Below are 22,680 nucleotides of genomic sequence, written 5' to 3' on the forward strand. Positions count from 1 at the left end.
ACCTTTGAGCCATACTCAATTTACAGCTCAGGATGTGGACTGAAGCTCAGAGGAGAGGTGGAGGGTAGATAGAAAGAGTTGTATCTGTCTTCTGGGTGAAGGCAACAGTTAAAGGTGTGGTTATGAACAAGTTCACTTAGGGAGAAAGTATCGAGTAGGAAGTAGAGCAGGCCTACATATGAATTTTGAAGAATGCAAACATTTCATGGCCAAATAGAGGAGATAAGCCTGCAAAAAAAAAATAGAGCAGAGGCACCCCAGACTGTTAGGTGGAAAATAGGGGATGCAGCACCAGGAAAGCCAGGAAAGAAGGGGTGCTGGGGGGTGGCATGGAGATCAGTGTCAAAGGCTGTGAGCAGTCTGAAGTTAGGTCTGAAAAATGCCTATTGGATAGAGTGATAGCAAGGTCATTGGTAATTTTGGAAAAAGCTATTTGATTAGAATAATGGAAGTGAGAGCCAGATTATAATTGATTGAAAAGTCAGTAGAAGGTTAGAAAATGAAGGTAGCAAATGTAGACAACATTCCTGGGAAATGTAGCTTCAAAGGTGAGGGGAGTGATCAGGTGGTACTTAGAGGACGACTTTTTTTTTTTTTTTTTTTTTGCTTAATGTCAGAGAATTGGTCATATTTATACACCTTTTTTGAAAAATTTTTAATACAAATTGAATATGTCTTACCCAAAATGCTTGAGACCAGTATTTCAGGTTTTGAAATTTTTTTCAGATTTTGGAATATACACAGAAATACATATCAGTTGAGCATCCCTAATCAGAAAATCCAAAATTCAAAATGTTCCAATCAGCATTTCCTTTGAGCATCATGTTGGCATTCAAAAAGTTTGGGATTTGGGGTTTTCTCATTACGGATGTTCAAATCTATAATTAGTTACCCTGGGGTTTGCAATATACACCTTTATTTGATCACAATCTACTTCCAAATAATACCATATGATTCACACATAGCATATAACTCCATACTCCCAGTTCCTCCCTTATGTTTGTTGTTGCTCTTATTCTACATTTTACTTTTATGTGCAATTTTAAACACACCATACATTGCAACTCTTTTAACTTTCAACTGTCTAGTAATTTTACAGCAATTAAACATACAAAAAATAAACTTCCTATTGATCTTCATTTTTACCATGTCCATGACTATTCATTTCTGTATGTAGATCTAAGATTCTGACTGGTTTCATTTACCTTCTTCCTGATGCACTCTCTTTAACGTCTTGTAATAAATTCTCCCCTTTTTTGTTTTTCTGAGAAAAAAAATCTTTATTTCTCTTTCGTTTTTGAAAGATATTTTCACTGGGAAAAGAATTTTCGGTTGCCAGATTTTTCTTTGTGTTTTCTTTTAGCATTTTAATGATATAATTCCATTGTCTTATAGCTTGCATAGTTTCTGTGGACAAGTCTTCTGTAATTCTTACCTTTGCTGTTCTCTATGAGAAATGTCCTTTATCTCTGGCCACTTTTAATATTTTCTCTTTATCTTCAGTTTTCAGCAGTTTAAAGATTTTATATCTAGGATTCTACATGAAAAATATTCGTGTTTATTCTCGTTAGTATTCTGTGGGATTTTTGGTTCTGTAATGTGATGTCTTTCATTATGTTTGATAAGTTTTGGCCATTAGCTTATTAAATATTTTTCTTCCCTCTTTCCTCTCCCCTTTATCTATTTTTCTATCTCTGTGTGTGTGTCTTTCCCTAGCTCTCTCTATGGCTCTATCTCTATGTCTCCATCTCTCTCTCTCTCTCTCTCTTTCTCTCTTCCTTCTAGGATTCTGAGTTTTGCTTATGAGACTGTTTAATATTGTCCCATAGCTCTTGGGTGCTCTGTTCCATTGGTGGTGGTTGCTGCTGTTCACACCTCTTATTTCTCATGTGTTTCAGTGAGGATGGTGTACTTAGTCTTAAGCACACTGATTCTTTTCTTGGCTATGCCAAGGCTTACTTCATCTCTGCTACCATTTTTTTAAAGAGTAGCTGGGACTACAGGCATGCAACACCCCACCCAGCTAATTGTTTTTTCTTTTTGTATTTTTAGTAGAGACAGGGTTTCACCATGTTGGCAATGCTGGTCTTGAACTTCCTGGCCTCAAGTGATCCGCCTGCCTCGACCTCCCGAAGTGCTGGGATTACAAGCATGGGCCACCACACCCAGCCAGCATTTCCAATTGACTCTTCATTACAGTTTGTATGTCTCTGCTTTAATTCCCTATCAATTAACACATTTTCCACCTTTTCCAATAGATCCTTTTAACATATGAATCATTTTAAACTCCCTGTCTGATAGTGCCAACATCTGGATTGTATCTAAGTTTGGTTCTGTTGATCTCTTTGTCTTTTGACAGTGAGTCGCTTTCCTTGCCTTGTTGTGTGTCTTATCATTTTTGGTTGAAAGCTATATACCATGTTTAGGACAGTCAATACTTTGGTAAATAAAATTTATGTCTGAAAATGGGCATGCCTCCTTTTTTCTAGGCTTTGAGCATAGATTTCTGTTCTGTTGTTATTATAATTACCCTTAGGGAACTGCTGGTTTCCAGTTACTTTAGTGTTACTTGGTGCTTAGGATGGGAACTGGGTTGCAAGGGGGTGCTTCTCAGTTTTGCTGTTCCACTTTGGCTTTAGGTTTTGCTTGTGAGCCTGCATCACAGAAGGAGTCTCTCTCTATGCTTTTGTCTCTCTGCACAGAAGACTGCTGATCATTGTTAGCAGTGCCTGCTAGACTGGTGCTTGCGATGAGGGTAGGGGGTCTTTGCTGGGCTGGTTCCGCCTCAGTCTTTAGTAAACCTTAAGCCCCTGGGTCTCAGAGGTGGGACTTTCTCTGTGATATTGCCTATCACAGCAGTGTAGGAGGATCTCTAATGGTCTGGGCCCATGGTGGTTTCCTGCTCTGTCTCCCAAAATGTTGTTAGCCTATTTCCTTCCCCTAACCATAATGAGTTTCTAGGATTGCTGGCCCTACCCCCAGGCTTTTATTTCCTTGAGAAGAATCTGGGCAGAGCCTTGTGCCTGCTCTGATGTGGTGGCTGCTCTCTACCCCAGGGCTTACCATGAGAGAGATGTCTTCAGCCTCCACCCTTCTCCTAGTATTTCTCATGAACACCTGGTGAGGTTGTGAGGTTTACAAGTAGGTGTGAACTCCCCTTGTTCCTATGGCTCTCAGGGGTTCTATATCTTATACTAGCCCCAAGCCAACATTTAGCAATCCATTAAAAATTTCAGCTAAAATATTCTTACCCACTAGTATGGTGGCCCTGTCTTCTTCCTGTGTTTTGTGGTAGGTAGCCTGGTGCTCGAGTCCCACCTCTTTTTGGAGGCACTCATCTTTCTTTGAGATTTCAGAATACTTGTTTTCCTTGTGACCTCTGCTCTGATAGGTTCAAGAAAACGTGTGATTCTAGTAAGTTTTTTAACTTTTACTTTTTGTTAGGGTATGCACGGCTCTCTTTCCAGTTTTCTATCCCTGAGTGGAAGCCAAAAGGAATGTATCACATTTAAAATGATGAGAAGGATCTAGTTAAGAGGATATTTCAAGAGAAAAGGAAATATTTGGTCATTAAGGTTCCTGAGAAGATGAGGGAAGATAAAATGCACAGTCCAGTGGGAAGATGGGCAATAAATGTGAGGAAGGACAATTCTTCCTTGTAGAAGAAGTGAAGAGCAAGAAGAGCAAGAAGGAGTGTTGCCATATGTAGAATTTGTATCATTATTAGTCAAGTTTTTTCTGGAATAATCAGTATAACAAATAATTACACAATCTCAGTGGCTTATACTAATAGACATGTATTTCTCCATCATAGTTCTGTGGCTTGGCTCAGCAGGGCTTTGTCTGGGGTCTGCTCCATGTCCCTGATCCAGGCGGAAGAGAAGCAGATACTTGGGCACGCTCTTCTCGCAATGAATGGCAGGAGCAAAAAAGCTGGAGCAAGAACTCAAAATGACTCCTAAAGCCTGTTCTTAAAACAGTACCTTGTCACTTCTGCCATATTCCTTTGGTCAAAGCAGGTCACATGGTCAAGGCCAAAGTTATTGGACAGGGAAGTATGCTCTATGGGAAGCATGGGGAAGGGAGTGTGAACATGTATGGGACAATAATCAATCTACTAGAACATCTTTGGGAGCACAAGTTGAGGAAATTCTTTTTTTTTTTTTTTTGAGATGGTGTCTTGCTCTGTCACCCAGGCTGGAGGGCAGTGGTGCAATCTCAGCTCACTGCAAGCTCCACCTCCTGGGTTCATGCCATTCTCCTGCCTCAGCCTCCCAAGTAGTTGGGAGTACAGGCGTCTGCCACCACGCCCAGCTAATTTTTTGTATTTTTAGTAGAGACGGAGTTTCACCAGGTTAGCCAGGATGGTCTCGATCTCCTGACCTCGTGATCCATCCGCCTCGGCCTCTCGAAGTGCTGGGATTACAGGCGTGAGCCACCACACCCGGCCAAGTTGAGGAAATTCTTATCTGATGGCCTCTGTTTCTTCTATGGAGTAGGAGACAAATCCAACTTCTGCAAACGAAGAAAGGGGCCAGTCAAATTTTGAGAGTAAAAAATGTTTGAAATAATGTAGAAATACAAGAGGTCTTCTTATGTGTTATGAAAAAAACTATAAATTTCAAATTTGTTTGCACAAAAATAAACTCATGTTAACTGGTTATAACATATCTAAACAGGATCTAGCTTGAGGCACTAGGAAGGGACAAGACATCAGTTTAAAAGGAGCTTCTATTAGAGCAACATAAATTCTGCTAAAATTGAAGCCACAACAAACATCACATTTATGGTGAGCTTGGATGGAAGAAGGGTGAAATCACTGATGCTTTACAAGATGTTCATGGGGACAATGCCCCAAAGAAATCAGCAGTTTACAGATAATTAATTCATTTTAAGAAGAAATGAGACAGTGCTGAGGATGAAGCCCACAGCATCAGACCATCCACATCAATTTTCAAGGAAAAAATGTATCTTGTTCATGCCCTTATTGAAGGGTACCAGTGATTAACAGCAGAAACAATAGCCAACACCATAGACATCTCAACTGGGCCAGCTTACACAATTCTGACTGAAAACTTAAGATGAACAAACTTTTCACTTGGTGGATGCCAAAACCATTGTGCTTAGACCAGCTGCTGAGAAGAGCAGAGCTTTTAATGGAAATTTTTAACAAGAGTGATCAAGATTCTAAAGCATTTTCTTCAAGGAATTATAACAGGAAATAAAGCATTGCTTCACCAGTACCATCCTGAAGACAAAGCACAATCAAAGCAATGGCTACCAAGAGGTGGAAGCGGTCCAGTCGCAACAAAAGGAGACTTGTCAAGAGCAAAGGTCATAACAACAATTTTTGGAGATGTTCAAGGCATTTTGCTTGCTGACTTTCTGGAAGGCCAAAGAATTATAACATCTGCTTGTTATGGAAGTGGCTTAAGAAAGTTAGCCAAAGCTCTAGCAGAAAAATGCCTGTGAAATCCTTTGGTGGTGGAGTGAGTCCTTCCCCACCACAGCAATGCTCCTGCTCATTCCTCTCATCAAACAAGGGCAATTTTGTGAGAATGTCAGTGAGACATCATCAGGCGTCCACCTTACAGTCCTGAGTTGGCTTGTCTGGACTTCTTTTTGTTTCCTAATCTTGAAAAATCTTTAAAGGGCACCCATTTTTCTCTAGTTAATAATATTTAAAAGACTACATTGATGTGTTTAAATTTCCAGGAGCTTCAGTTCTTTAGGGATGGACTAAATGGCTGGTGTCATCACTGACAAAAGTGTCTTGACCTTGGTGAAGCTTACCTTGAGAAATAAAGTTTATATTTTTTATTTGTATCTTTTAATTCCATTTTTCCACAAACTTTTTGAAGTCACCTCATAATCATATCCTGTGTCACCTTGTAGTTATATCCTACAAAGCACAAGCTTCAGGTAGGTTTGCTCTCCAGCAAACTCTTCAGCAACAGAGAATTTTCCCAAGCAAAGTGCTCCTGGCCAATATAGATCCAGCTCCAACTTGGACTCACATTCATGCATGAGTCCTTTTCCCATGCAGCATCCCCTTCTCTCCCCAGGAGAGGGATGGAGAACGAACTGGGAACACATTTTCATCACAGTTTCCCTGTTTGGTTTTAGAAATATCAAGACTTGATGAAATTGCATTTCCACAATTAGCTGTTGGAGTGGGAGACACCTACCCTATCCGATCACCAAGGTAATTTTTTCCTGTGTTAGAACAGAGAGGAACTTGGCTGGAGTCCACTCGGGGTGAGTGCAAGCTGGAAAATCCAGGTGGCTGAGGATTATATCCAGAGTTGCTTCTGACATGCCCCAATTTGGGTTTTGCTATAACATTCCGAAGGACATTTCAGAGTATATTCGTTATAGTCAAATGCACGCTGGTGTTTGCTCAATTTGCTTCCTTTACATTTTAGGTCCCATGGTATCCAAGAGAAATTCAATGCCAGCATTCAATTCCTTTCATGTAAATCATCAAATTTCCAGGCTGGACAGAGATCTGTTCAAGTCCTCTCCTTGACCCAGATCCATGCTACCTTCAAAGAGAATTTCACCCCAGTCCAAACTCCAAAGGATAAGATTCAGCCAAGGGCCCTGGAGCCTTGCTGGGTTCTATGGGTTTGGAATTTGGATGAGGGTGCTGAGTCCACTTCCAGGGGGACTGAACCACTCTTCCTCTTCATACCAATGCAAACACCCTTTTGGCCACTGGCTCAGTCACCCTTTGATTTGGATAAAAAGGAAAAGTCCTGATTTCCCAGAAGGGAGCAGGTGGTCCCAGAGCATCCAAGCCCAAGGAACAGGACTCATGCATGAATTTAAGTCCAAATTGGAGCCAGATTTACAGTGGCCAGGAGCACTCTGCTTGGCACGGACATCCACAGAGGCTGTGGATATCCGTGTGTCTCAGCAATGACTGACCTCACAGGCCCACCATGGAAGGGTCAGGCCAGAGAGAAGTGACTGAGCCACAGACTGTGCAGCCAGCTATTGCGATCAGAAAGAAAGAGCTTATATGTGCATGCAAGCCTGTGTACAACTCTGTACCAGGAAATGGCTTTTTAGTGGGCTAGCACATGCAGCCTCAGACATGACCTTCATTTGACTCTGGGGCTTCTGATTTAGCTCAGCTATAATGAAGGCTCCTGTGGCCAACACAGACCAAAACACAAGAGACTGCATCCAACACTGGATAGTCAAATTCCCCTGGCATATTTCCTCTGGCTCCCTGGGCTGGGAAGGAAAGAATCAGGAGTTCACCATTTTTCCCCATCCACCAACAACACCATCACCCAAAGCCTGCCCCTGGGCATCAGCAATTCTGCCTCTAACTGCTGAAAGTCAGCCAAGGGATCATCCCAAAATTCACATATCCAGATAATCATGACTAGACTGTTTCCCAGGGCTACAATGCTGCTAGAGTGAGGAAGCATACAACTCCCTAAATGTGAAATTCAATTGGCTACAGTAAAAGTCAATCACAAGGTATGCAATACCCACAGACCCCAAGCAACCCTGTTCCTAATCCTGCAGTCACTGAGGCCATGATTTACTGGGTTAATTTTGGGCTCCTGAATAGAGCGCCGCCAATTCATAGGAGGCACCCATCAGGGTGTTTACTTGGGAAAAGGAAAGAATTAATCAGTTGATGACAGGAGGAAAGAAGGAAAAGTTAAAAGACAGACATTCACGAGTCATGCCTAACTGAGGTTAGGAGAAACAGAAACTCTGAGTGGGTAGAATCCAGGAGCTAAGAGGAGGTAGATGTGCACCTTCGCATCAACAGAAACCAGGAGATGAAAACAGAGCGTAATCTCCGTACCTTCTGCTCAATGTTGCCGTAAACCTAAAACAACCCTAAAACATTAAGTCTATTTGAAAACAAACAGGGAAGGTAGAGTGGAGAAAATAGAAGGGGTTGACCTTCCCAGTCACTGAGGAAATGGTGGGATTAGAGCCCTCAGGAGGCAGAGTGGAGTTCTGAGACCCAAACCCAAGAGACTGAGCTGAATCACCATGGAGTGGAGATCTCAAGCCAGCTGAAGGGTGCAAGGAGATGTTGTCCCTCAGGCGCCCAAGGGTGCTCTCACCTTCTTCATTGGGTGTTCTCACCTGCTTCGTTGGGCGACGTAAACCCCAAATGAAACCCTAAGCCCCAAACCAACTGAAAGGACACCCCCTCTTGGCCAAGAGGACCCCATAGCAACCTGAAAAACTAAATTCCAGGCCAGGCACAGTGGCTCACATCTGTAATCCTAGCACTTTGGGAGGCCAAGGAGGGCAGATTGCTACAGGAAAGGGGTCCCGATCCAGACCTCAGGAGAGGGTTCTTGGATCTCACTCAGTTCTTGGATTCAGGGCTTGTCCATCGAGTAAAGTGAAAGCAAGTTCATCAGGAAAGTAAAGGAATAAAAGAATGGCTACTCCATAGACAGAGCAGCCCCAAGGGTGGCTGGTTGCCTATTTTTATGGTTATCTCTTGATGATATACTCCACAATAGGTGAATTATTCCTGCCTCCCCTTTTTAGACCATGTATGGTAACCATCTGACATTACCACGGCATCTGTAAACTGTCATGACACTGGTGGGATGCAGCAGTGAGAATGATCAGAGTTCCATCCTTGGTCACCATCTTGGTTTTGGTGGGTTTTAGCCAGCTCTTTTACTGCAACCTGTTTTTATCAGCAAGGTCTTTATGACCTGTATTTTGTGCTGATCTCCTATCTCACCTTGTGACTTGGAATGCCTTAACTGTTTGGGAATGCAGCCCAGTAGGTCTCAGCCTCATTTTAGCTAGCTTCTATTCAAGATGGAGTTGCTCTGGTTAACATGCTTCTGACAGGATCACTTGAGGTCAGGAGTTCAAGACCAGCCTGGCCAACATGGTGAAGCCCTGTCTCTACAAAAAATACAAAAATTAGCTGGGAGTGGTGCTGCACACCTGTCATCCCAGCTGCTCAGGGGGGCTGATGCGGGAGAATTGCTTGAACCTGCCAGTCGGAGGGTGCAGTGAGCTGAGATCGCACCACTGCACTCTAGCCTGGGGGACAGAATAAAACTGTCTCAAAAAAAAAAAAAAGAAAAAAAAAAAACTGGAATCCAGGCCCTAACAGGAAGGGAGGTTGGATACACTTTGTTACACACCTCCCTTTTGGAGTTTAGGCACAACTGACCAGCATTAACATTAAAATAGAGATCATGAGACAGACAAAACATATTCTTTGTGGCAATAAGATATCAAATCCCAACATGATTCTAGCATAGCATCACATAACAGCAGAGCCTGAAGGAAATCAAAATATTTTGCCCCAAAATATATTTCCTTGACATATTTTATAATGGTCCTGCAACACAGTTATTTGTAGGGAAATTTTTGCATCTGTAGAGAATCTTCATTAATGCAGCCAGATCTTTATTGGATTTAAGAGAGATTAAGTAAAAGTCTAACACCTTTAGCATCTATTCTCTCTGAAGACTGCTACCCAGGAGGCATCATCTACATAACAAGAACCTTGGTCTCCACAACACCCCTTATCTGAACTTTCTACTGACTTTAAGTCTTTAGACAAAGCTTAACTCTTTCAACCAATTTTTAATCAGAAAATCTTTGAATCTACCTATGACCTGTAAGCCTCCCTGCTTTGCGATGTTCTACCTTTCTGGGCCAAACCAATATATACATTACACATACTGACTTATGTCTTTGCCTGTAACTTCTGTCTCCCTAAAATGTATAAAATTAAGCTGTAACCTGACCGCTTTGGGTACACTTTCTCAGGACCTACTGAGACCATCCTTCAGGCCATCGCCACTCATATTGGCTCAAAATAAACCCCTTTTCGTATTTTACAAAGTTGGCTTAAAAAAAAAAAATTGAGACAGGGTCTTACTCCCATTGCCCAGGCTGAAGTGCAGTGGCATAATCTCAGCTTACTATGGCCTCAACCTCTCGGGCTCAAGCAATCCTCCTCCCTCAACCAGTCTCCTGAGTAGCTGGGACTTTAGGCGTGCACCACCACACCCAGCTTTTGTTTGTTTGTTTGTTTGTTTTGTATTTTTTGTAGAGATAGGATCTCTCTATGTTGTTCAGGCTGGGTTCAAGCAATCCACCTGCCTCGGCCTCCAAAAGTGTGGGGATGATAGGTGTGAGCCACTGCACCTGGCCTGCTTTTTCTTTTTTCCTGTCAACAGCCATGAGGCCACTTGCAACCAGTGCCACATGTCCAGCCAAGTAGAAATGTGGGATCATTCCACACTTCGATGTTTAGCATATCTTTACAGGAGCACCTGCCTGGACAACAGTTCTGGTAGCAGTACTCTCTCCAAGAGAGGAACTCAGCGAGTTAGGATGGGGGCTAGATCCACCTCCTGGCTCCTTTTTCCTTCCTTTCTGTAAATCTTCCTCCCACACATCAAGCAATTCCTACTGACCCGAAAGATGAGGGAAACTGATAATTAACTGGCTCTAAGGGGCATTGCCTAAGAGGAGACACATAGAGAGGATCAGCCTCTGAAAGGGGGGCTTCAGACAGGATGACAGTCTGCACATGGGTGCATTTTAAAGCAAGGAACCATTCACAACTGCCATAAGCCTAACTAGTCCTCCCACAAAGTTAATTCAGCAAGGCAACTCCTTCAGGCCTTGGGACCAAGTTGGATCCCAAGAATGAAAAGTGAAGATGTGTGTGGAAAATGGGAAAAGAGCCCATGCTGCTTCTGGACAGATGGGGTGGGCAGTTCCCTAGGCAAAGGATGAATTTAGATGGAGTTAGCATGAGGCTGGTTTTCTTGGTGCTGGGCCCTGATGTCTAATCCTCACAGCCTTCTGAAACGAACATACATCCATCCTCATTTTGAAGAGGAGGAAACTAAGACTCAGTTATGGGATTTGCTGAAAGTTTAACAACTAGTGGTGAGTGGTTGAGTTGGGATTCAAATCTGAATAATTTCAGGATCACAATGTTCTCCCACCTAAGAGCTATAACCATTTAGAATCAGCAAACTTTTATTAAAATTCTGGAAGAACGGTAAGTAACAAGCTCAATGTGCCGCGGTGGATTTTAAGAATATAAGAACTTAGGGGGACTTGAACTCATTGGTAAGCCATTTCTGAGTTTTCCAAGGCAAGTTTCTTTTTCACAAGGCTAATTCCTTTCCTCAAATTTTTCATCAAGATATTTTTCATCCAGCCCTCCTCTTTCAGGAACAGATCACCAATTGGGTGTACATTGGTACAACTTATCTGTAGAGCATATTAGTAATGTGTATAAAGAACCTCAGAAAGGTTCGTACCATTTGATTGCCTGACCTCATAATTTACCATCCAAATAAGGACATTTTCAAAGATAAAAGGGAGCACTATGACTAATTATACCAGGACAACAGAAGAAAACAGAAACTATCGCAGGCAAACCTGTGGTAGAGACAGCCTACTTTAGACCAAGTAGGCTAACACCCAGGACCCACTCTTAAAAAATCTATTTATCCATCCATCACTCATTCACTCATAAATATTAATTAAGCACCTACTATATGTCAAAGTCAACACTTATGTTCAAGGACCATCATTACTGCATTGATTTTTAAGAGCAAATAAACTCTTATTTGTAAACAAATAAAACCCACATGGTCAACAGCAGATACGGTTATAACAGAAATAGTTATATTCTGGGGGATCCAGATGATGGAAGACTATGCAGGCCTTAAAAAACAAATTTTCTCCTAATGAATTAATGTGAAATATAAACAAAATATTAAAAGTATGAGACAACCATATATTTGTCATGATCCCAATTTTATAAGAATATGTAAATATGTACATTTATGCATTAACATAGACTAAAATGGCACACAGCACATCAAAGAGGCAACGGTAGATCTCTCTGGATGACACCACTACGAGCGACCTTCTATTTTTTTCTGTGTATCTTTCTTTCTGAGTTTGGCATAAGAAACAGGACACTGAGTGTCTCTGGGAGCATCAAGAGAGCTGCTTGATGCAATGCAAGGAGCAGACTCTCCAACTCAGTCAGCCTTGAGTCTAAATTCTGACCCCCTCATCTTTGAGCTATGTGACCTTGAGCAAGTGCCTTTGCCCCTCTGTACCTCTGTTCCCTAACGCACAGAACGGGAACAGTCATGGTGCCTCCTCAGCAGTCTGCTCGGAGGACTGTGGAGCAGCACTGGCCACGCCTCTCTCCCACCTGCCCTCATCCTAGTGCCGCCATCTTGGTCACATACTTTCTCAGATCCAGGCTTTTCATTTCATGGGAGAAGACGCCAAAGCTGAGGGAGTTGACATCCACAGTTCCTTCAGCATGAGAACTACAAGACCTTTTGGTAATTCCAAAAATGATGTCTTCTTGCCAACAATGTTGGGCTATGGGAGCCCTAATCCTGGGCCCTGCAGGCATTTTTTCTCTTCAGCAGCAGCAATGTCTTAACAGGTGGACTGGACTTCTGGTTCAAATCCCAGATCTTCGAGGGACTCTCTTTGTGCCCCAAGGTGAATTATTTTACCTCTCTGTGCCTACGATGTAAAATGGAGACAAAATAAAACCTACCTTCTGGGGTAGTTGTGTGGATTTAAAGACTTAACATAACACAAAAACACTAAGAACCACACCTGGCATCTAGTAAGTGTTCAATCAATATTTGCTGTCTGTGATCAGTGCTTCCTCTGTTTATCTTGGGTGTCTCCAACAACCTCTTCTGAAAACTAAACAACCCAGCTGTCCACAGGATGCCTGCAGCAAGCAGATCTACACCATGCTTTTGTGAATCAAAAATGCTCCTTTGCGGCTAGGCGCGGTGGCTCACGCCTGTAATCCCAGCACTTTGGGAGGCTGAGGCAGATGGATCACGAGGTCAGGAGTTCAAGACCAGCCTGACCAACATGGTGAAACCCTGTCTCTACTAAAAATACCAAAATTAGCCAGGGATGGTGGCGCGCCTGTAATCCCAGCTACTCAGAAGGCTGAGGCAGTAGAATCGCTTGAACCCAGGAGGCAGAGGTTGCAGTGAGCCGAGATCGCGCCACTGCACTCCAGCCTGAGCAACAGGGGGAGACTCTGTCTCAAAAAAAAAAAGAAAAAAATTGTATTTGGTAAAATACACATAACTTAACCACTAATGATATTTAGTACATTAATAATTTTATGCAAACATCACCACTACCTAGTTCCAGAAGATTTTATCACCCCAAAAGGAATCCTCGTACCCAATTCATTGATGACTCCCCATTCCCTTCTGCCCAGCCAGCCACTAATCTGCTTTCTGTCTATGGAGTTGCCTATTCTGGACACTTTATAGACTTAAAATCATCCAACTTGTGACTTTGTTTCTGGCTTTTTCCACTCAGCATCATGTTTTCAAGCTTCATCCCGGTTGTAGCATGTTTCAGAGCTTCATTCCCTCTTAATGATTGATATTCCACTGGGTGGATGGACCACATTTGTTTATCCATTGATAGATGTGTGGGTTGTGTCTGCCTTTTGCCCACTGTGAGTGATGCTGCTGTGGACATTCATGTGCACGCTGTTGTTTGAACACCTGTGCTTGGTTCTCTCAGGTACATATCCAGGAGGGGAATCTCTGGGTCCTAGAACTCTTGTGTTTCACTTACTATGGAGCTGCCTGGCTGTTTTCCTTGGCCCTACACTGTGTCTCCCTCCCATCAGCAGTGTAGGTGGCTCCAATTCCTCCACATCCAGGGTGTCTCTTGGCCATCTTTTCAACTTCAAGTGGGCCTTTGTCAACAGCAGACCCCTGTCAGCCTCCTGTCCACCCCCAGCCCCTGCAGGTCTCCCACACTCATGGCAAATGGCAGGGCATTGCCTGAAACAGCCACGGGAAGGTGAGCGCCGTCTTGGGGTGGTGCTCTCTTCTGGCCTGAAGGGCGCTGTCAGTGTGGAATAAAATGGCAAATCCCATAGCCCAAGGGAGCAGCCAACACAGAAGGGACATGGACGTATTGACAAGCATCCCTGGGAACACATTTGCTTCTGATCGGGGTGCTCTGGGCAGTGCCCTGTTTGTCTGCACTTGTGATTGCTGGCACATTCTTCTCCTCTCTGATGTCCAAGCACGCACTCTGCCTGCATACCAACCCTGCTTGGAAATGGTGGGTTTGATTGACCTCAGCACGGGGCTGTCCTAAACTGCAGCAGCTCGGTTTTACGGTAAAATGCATGAGATGTAACAGTGTCTTCCTCAGAGGCCCCCATGTCAGAAGTGAGTTCTGCAACTCAGGTTTGTGCTGGGGACAGACTGTTCCATGGGATGAAGACCTTGGAGCAGCCACAGCAGCCGCAGGGAGGTTGTTAGCCATGCAGCCCCCCAGGTCCCACCCAGACCCCGGATGCAGCAGCAGGGCACACCCTTTCCCCAAATACCCTGGGAGCTGGCTTCCCAGGGCGTCCCGCAGTGCCGGCCCATGCAGCAGGCCTCTCCATTGAAGAGGGTCTGGCAGGGAGACCCGGGATGGTTGGTGTAGCTGAGCAGAAGGCTTTTGAGGCTGACCCCAACCTCCAGGTCTATCTCACTGGAAGCCTGCTTCTTCCTACGGCATCTCCAAGTGAGCAGCCAGTCCTGGAAGCCAGCGTACCACAACGTGTCTTGTCCTGGGATTACAACTCCTGGCTGGCTTGGTTGGTCTCAGGGCCAGACGTTGTTGCAGGCAGGGCCATTATTCATGGGTGTTCGTGGCAGAGGATATCGTGTTCAGGCTTCATTTCAAGGCCCAGGGCGCAGGTTTTATTTTGCCCTGGGGCTGCCTGGCTGTCTAAGGTTGCTGGTGGTGGCCGGTATTCTCCGCCTCTCACCAGGACCCTCTTGGAAACTAACCAGACGTCTCAGGGGGCTGCTCATTCTGCCCAAGAAATAACAATTAGGCACTCAGCAGGAACAATGGGCGCTTGGAAAAACTCTTAACTGCAAGGTGGCAAGGAGCAAACAGAACTCACCAGTAAACCTCACGAGAAGCATGGAAGAAACGAAAGAAAAGAATGCACTGCAGAGTGGTTGTGAAGCTGCAGGAGCTCTTGGTGAAGGAGGAAGTCAGCCTGTGTTTTTGTGCACCCTGTTTATGAGAGGAACCTGCACAAGAGCTTGTTTGTAGGCCCCTGGAGGAAACTTGCCGAAACTCACGGGTTTTTTGTTTGTTTGTTTCCCCCAGCTAATTTTCATATGTGCTTTATGAGTGGAAAATATGAAAATGGTTCATTTGCTGGTGGGGATAGTACCCTTGAACGTGAAAGCCGGGAGACTCCCAAGAGATTTACTCATCCCATTTTCCCCAACCAGAGACTGAGTAGGGCTGTGCCCACTCCACACCTGCAAATCACATCTATGCTTATTTCCCGGGTATTTCATTTATCTTTTTAAAAGATTTTATTTTGGAAAATGTCAAACCTACAGGAAAGTTGTAAGTGAACAAACGTATGCCTTTCCCATACAGCCACCCAGTAACAGTTTGCTGGAATAGTGCTGTTACCAGAAAGGGGTCCCGATCCAGACCCCAAGAGAGGGTTCTTGGATCTCACACAAGAAAGAACTTGAGGTGAATCCATACAGTAAAGTGAAAGCAAGTTTATTAAGAAAGTAAAGGAATGAAGAATGGCCACTCCATAGGCAAAGCACCCCGAGGGCTGCTGGTTGCCCATTTTTATAGTTATTTCTTGATGATATATTAAACAAGGGGTGGATTATTCAGGCCTCCCCTTTTTAGACCATACAGGGTAACTTCCTGACATTGCCAGGACATTTGTAAACTGTCATGGAGCTGGTGGGAGTGTAGCAGTGAGGACGACCAGAGGTCACTCTCATCACCATCTTGGTGGGTTTCGGCTGGCTTCTTTATTGCCGCCTGTTTTATCAGCAAGGTCTTTATGACCTGTAACTTTATCCTGCGTCTAAGAATGCCTTAACCTCCTGGGAATGCAGCCCAGTAGGTCTCAGCCTTATTTTACCCAGCTCCTACTCAAGATGGAGTTGCTTTGGTTCCAACACCCGACAGTGCTCTCTTCTCTCTCTCTCTCTCCTCTCTACACACACACACACACACACACACACACACACACACACACACACACACAATTATATTATTGCTGGACAATTTTTGAGTAATTTTAGACACAAGTACCCCTATCAAATGTGTACTTCAATATATATCTCCTAAAAGCAGTGGCATTCTCTGAAAGAACTACAACTGTGAAATTTAGGAACATTATCACTAATAATCTGCTATGCTTTCATACACAGTTCATATTCAATTTTCCCCAGTCGTCTCAACTGTCCTTCACAGCAACATTTTCCAGTGGGGGAGAATGTGCTGCCTTTAATCGTCTCATCGCTTTAATCTCCTTTAATCTGAGACATTCCTCAGTCCTTTGCTGTTCCTCACATCACTGGCATTTTTGGAGTCACTTACTTTATAAAGTTTCCCTAATTTGGGTTATTCTGCTGTTTCCTTGTGATGAGACTCTGGCTATGATTTGCAGCAGGAACACCCCAGAAGTGGAGGCGTTCCCTTCTCAGTGCCCCATATCAGAGGCACACGATGCCATTTGTTCCATTAACAGTGATGTGGATTTTGATCACTTAGCTATGGTGTGGGGTCCCCCACGGTTCTTATCTTTCCTTAGTAATTCATCATTAATCTGTAGGGACATACACAGAGAGGTGTAACTGCCCGGTTCCCAATACATTTTCACCCATGGTTTTAGCATCCATCTACATTTCTATCTATCTGCATCAACTTAGTGTTTTCTCCAAATACACTCATTTTTTGCTTAATTATCTTAAATGGTAATGACATACCCCACTATAAATGAATCGCTAGTATCATTTTTTCCTAAAAAGAAGATAAGCATACAAATAAATATAATGAAAAATATTAGCTATAATTGCCTTCTCATGACTCTGAGCTGAGGCTTGCTCTCTATTAAACATGAGAAATTTTCATGCCTTTGAGAGTGGTTATGGCTTCACCAGCACCTTGCAGGGACCTTCTCCATGTTACCTTTGTAACTAACCCCTGAAAATGGGCGCTTCGGAGCCCCAGTGGGTAAATGTGAGGACTGAGAACTCTGCCCTCCAATCCCAAAGACGCCGCTGAGGGACATTTCCCTCAGTGAATAGCAATGCCCAATCGTGCAGCGGCAAGAGGGGTTATTCAGCAGGAACACCCAGGAGGGAGTTTGTGAGAATGGGTTTGTGCCAAACTCCCTGCTTAAGTTCCATCAACTTCAAAATCCCTTTTTCTTCCAAATTGGGCAACCCTGAGACACAGCTTCATAATCCAATCCGTTCTTGCTGCATAACATATGTTAGGAGGCCTTGATTCCAGCTGATGCCAGCTACAGGGCAAACACACCGAACTTCTGTAGCCCGTGCCAGCTTCAGTTTGGATGAAAGCTGGGCTTGATTTTCATTTTTATCAACTATTTTACTCCTCAGCATAACCTAGACCCTGCAACTTGTCTATTTTCCATCTTCAGTGGCTTCATGTGCATAAACATGATAACCCCGGGGTCTGGGGCGTGAGACAGCTGCTGTGTTTTGCTCCCAAGACAGTCTGAGGGGAAGACCTGGAAACTCCCACACACTCCAGGGCAGGGCCAGGGCATAGGCAGGCAGTGGGTACCAGCCCCACGGCATAGGCAGGCGGTGGGTACCAGCCCACGGCATAGGCAGGCAGGAGGTACCAGCCCCACTCTGCCTTTTGCTCACCCTGTGTGCTTGGTAGATATTTGTTGAATTTTATACTTCAAAGTAATTGAAATTTACATAAGTATCTACAATCTTCTATCTGCAATAACAATCCTTAAAACAGTTCTTAAAATTTTGAGATCATTATAGATTCACATGCAGTTGTAACAAATAATATAGAGAGGTCCCATGTACCCTTCACCCAGTTCACCCCAATGGTAACATCTCACAAAACTATATAGCACAATGTCACACCCAGGATATTGATTCTCGCGTGTGTGTCGGTGGGGGGGGCGGGGGCGGTGTATGTGCGTGCATGAGCTATTTTCAGTGAGGAGAAACTCACATAACATAAAATTAACCATTTTAAAGTGAACAATTCAGCCTGGGCGTGGTGGCTCACACCTGTAATCCCAGCACTTTGGGAGGCTGAGGTGTGTGGATGACCTCAGGTCAAGGAGTTCGAGACCAGCCAATGCAACATGACAAAACCCTGTCTCTACTAAAAATACAAAAATTAGCCAGGCATGGTGGTGCACACCTGTAATCCCAGCTACTCGGGAGGCTGAGGCAGGAGAATCAGTTGAACCCAGGAGGCAGAGGTTGCAATGAGCCCAGATCACACCACTGCTCTCCAGCCTGGGTGACAGAGTAAGACTCTGTCTAAAATAATAACAATCATAATAATTATAAGGAAGTGAACAATTCAATGTCACTTTGTTCATTCACATTGTTGTACAACCCCCCTCTCTGTCTAGTTCTAAAGCATTTGAATCACCTCAAGAAGAAACCACCATTAAGCAAAAGCTTCCTATTTCCTCCCCCATTGGCAACCAGCAGCCTATGTTCTGTCTCTGTAGATTTGCCCATTCTAAACATTCCCTTTAAATAGAACCAGGCGGTGGGTGACTACGTGCATCTGGCTGCTTTCGCTCAGCATGATGTGTGTGAGGCTCATCCCTGTTGCAGCAAGTGTCTCTGCTTCATTCCTTTTCATGGCAGAATAATATTCCATCATGCACACAGATGCAACGACACTCTGACTTTTGTTGCATACTTTTCTCTCAGTCGGGTTAGTACTGGGATCTACACCAGTGACAGCTGCATGACCTTGGGCCAATAACTTCCCTGGAGAGAGTCCAGCATTATTTCACCCCACAGATGCTTATTCAGCACCTGCCATGTGTCAGGTGCTAATCTTGGGGCTGAGAATACAGCAGGTGCACTCGATACAGTCCTGGACCTGTAGGGCTTGCCAACTAGTGGGGGCAGGGGAGATCAGGAAAAACAAACAATATTGGTGATGTCACCTCATGGTGTGGTTTTTAAAATCAGAGCAGGGCTGGAGACTGCAGAGCACAGGGGGTGCCGCTTTGCATGGGCAGGGAGGGCCACAGTCCTAAAGCGCCCAGAGCAAATATCCCGAGGAAGGGAGAAAGTTCCAAGACACCTGGGAGAAAGGCATCCAGGCAGAGGGAATGGCACGTGCAAAAGGCCAGGGAGGGGACTCGCACGCTGGGTGTGAGGAAGGAGCCCAGAGTGGCTGGAGTTGGGCTGGGGGCTCTAGACGGGAAGTCCTAGGAGGTAAAAGTAGGATAGGGGAGCCCAGATCATGGCCAGGGTCTGTGTGTCCCGCTGTGTAGTAAAGACCAAGCCATTCGGAGGGAGAGAGACCTGGATTCCAGAAGAAGACAGACCTGGGTTCTAGGTGGAGACAGGTCTAGATTCCAACCCCAGCTCCATATTTGAGCTGGGTTCCGAAGCATGAGTAGGAACCAGTCAGGTGCGTGCTCCGGGCAGAAGGAACCGCCTGTGCAAAGGCCTGGGTGTGGATTGCTCAGGAAAATTGCAAGTGATTCCATGTGGCCGGTATTCAGAGTTACATGCTGAGGGCATTCATAAATTAAGCAGGACCCAGATTAGAAAGGGCCTTGGTTAGGCTGAGTCCCCATCCCACATGGTAACAAGCATTTCAAATATGTTATTAACTGGAAAGAAGGGACAAACTCAAGAAATCCTCAAAGCATTACCTCCCTGTAGTGTCTGGAGGAAAAACTGCCATCATAAAGCTAATGGGGGAGCTCAACCCCTCCCTCACACCCAAAGGAGGAGGGCTGACAGCTTGTAAAAGCCCCAGCACAAAGGATTAATGGGCCAAGGAGTGACCTCTGCTACTGAAGCCTTTTGTTTTCCTGATGGTCACTGCCCCCTCCCTCCAGGGCTACAAACAGCATTTCCTGGGAGCTTTTCATGTCCTCACACCTGTTTTTTGCATTTGCTCTTCCAGCGCTGCTCCCCAACCTTCTCTCCAGCACAGCGCAGTGATAGCGGGTCCCCTTCCCTTCAGCTGCCAGTCATGGATCCGTGCCATGGGAAGCACAGCAGGAGAAGGAGGTAGCTTGGGTAGTAAAGCTCTCACCTTTTCCTAGTGCCATGTTCTTTACCATTTGCGGGCACCTGAATAATGGCCCCTAAAAGGTCTATGTCCTAAGCACTGGCCCCAGGCAGGAAAGCACACTGGGAGGTGGTTAGGAAAGACAACTGGAGAAGCCTGAACCTACTCTTAGATTTTTAAGAGCAAAACATGTGCAGCTGTGGGTGCTTGAACAATTAGTAGAAATCCATTCCTTGCAACATGGCCCATGTTGAATAAACACAATGCCAGGAAAGGAATCCACCCCACACAGACTCCAGAGCACATCTGCAGCCCACCTCCCCAACCCCCATTCTCTCTGAGATGACCCCTGGCTGCCACTGAATGCTGCACACTGCAAAGGAAGAAGCCAGTTTGAGAACCACCGTTCTAGAACACAGTGACGATTGCATTTGAGAGCCTAAAGGGGTGCATTGTGGAGGACAAGCAGGACGGCAAGAAGGGTGAATTCCAATTCCAGCATGCAGAGAGCGCTCACACTAGAGCACAGTGAAGGGAGCCCAGAGACATGGTGTGTTCTAATCACAGAGACACTAGTGAACTTTGCTTTCCGAGTTCACGTGTATTTATTCTTTCAGATTTATTTAGCACTTAGAAGGAAAAGCATTTATTAAGGAGATACCCATCATGTGGCAACCTCTTACAATGTCCTCGATTTCACTTCATGGTCGCAGCAGTGTGCTAGGTGGGTGTTGTTAAGGGAAGGATTAGCCCCATGTCACACTTAGATGAGGACTCTCAGGCTTGTAGAGCTAAAAGCCAAGTTACTCAACCATTAGGTGGTGGAGCCGAGACTCAGCCTAGCGTTTCTGACCCTGCAGGGCTCACACACCATGACGGGGGGCAGGCGGGGCTGCAAGACCCACTGACGGGCAGAGGTGGCCCAGCAGGAAGAGGGGAGCCCTGCAGTGCAGCGGTCCATATTTATTAGTGACTGGGGTCTTATGTTTGTTTACTCATTTGTGAATGCGCCTCCCCTCCTAGTAAACAAGCCTCTGCAGAGGTGGTGATTTTTCCTACACAAGTGTACACAGAGCATTTTGTATGCATCATATGCCTCAGCAAAGCTCTGCCAGGGAGAGCCACAGGCCTTGGGGGTGGCTCCAGACATCCCCCTTCCTCACCTGCTCCAGAGCCTCGGGAGTCCTCTGGGGTTCAGCCTAGCGTTACCTCCACCTTAACAGTCAGAACAGATTGCACAGTCTCTGCTGACCTGGCCCACATCCACCAAAATGGCTGGGCTCTCAGGCACTTTGCACATGCCTGTACTTGGGGCAGGGGGTGTTTAAGGTAGATCTGGCAGATGCGCCAACACTTGCCCTCACCACTTCCCTTGGGGCTCAAGCAGGGAGCATGGCATACAGTGAATGCAGCTCCACCCTGGTAGCTGGTGCCACGAACTTTCAAGTCAGATAGACTTGAATTCAAGTCTCAGCTCTGCCACTCACTAGCTGTGTGACCTTAGACAAGTTATCTATCCTCTCGGAGCCTTTCAGTGTTACAGGAGCAACCACAAAGGTTTCCTAGACAGATTAAGTGGAATAAGACATGGAAAAAGGTTTGGGAGAGTAACTAAGACATAGTAAGTCCTCAATCAATGGCAACTACTATGACAGCTGTCATAACCATAGCGAGAGAAAGTTGCACTGAAAAGGAACTGTTATGCTTCAGTCATAATTGTATATACATACACATTGTACCTATGTATTCATACGTACATTGTATCATTAAATCCAAGCTATACATTGTATATATGTTCAGATATACATTGTATCACTGAAACCTCCAGCTACCTAGGACCTAGGAAGTAGTTTTCACATATATATACATTGTATACCTATTTCATATGTACATTGTATCACTGAACCCCCAGCTACCCTACGATCTAGGAAGTAGTTTTCATATATATACATTGTATAGCTATCGCATTTGTACATTGTATTACTGAACACCCTCCCTTCCCCCCAGCTATTGTATGAGCTAGGAAGTGCATTTTCCTAGATCCCATCTTATAGATAAGGAAATGGAGGCTCAGAGAGCTTAAGCAATTTCCACAAAGTAAAAATACTGGGACTCAAATACAGAAGCATCTTCAAAAGCCCTGCTCTCTCCCACCCCCACCCCCACTCCCATAGCTGACCACCTTCACTCCATCCTCCAGACACCCCCACCCCACCTCTAGAAGAGGCAGTCAGGGCACCTAAAATATGGCCCCCATCCAATCAGCCATCAGCAAAAGGCACTGGGAAACTGTCAGCTGTTATTAACTTTTGAAGGGATCCTGGGGCCTTTTCAAATTCTTCTGAAAGATATGGACTCTCAGCCCAGAAACGCTCACTCAAAGTTGCATTACATTCTGTAGAAACCCATCCACATGTCCCTGGGGCCCTTCAAGTCATGACGTTCCATTTCATTCCACATAAAGCAAACACACAAAAATCTATTGGATTGAAATCTCATGGTGACTCATTCATTCATTCAACAAATCCGAAGGAGAAAAAACTGTATTTGAAAGAAACTTTGTGA

The sequence above is a fragment of the Pan troglodytes genome, chromosome 18, assembly GCF_028858775.2.
Source record: "Pan troglodytes isolate AG18354 chromosome 18, NHGRI_mPanTro3-v2.0_pri, whole genome shotgun sequence".
NCBI classification, from domain to species: Eukaryota; Metazoa; Chordata; class Mammalia; order Primates; family Hominidae; genus Pan; species Pan troglodytes.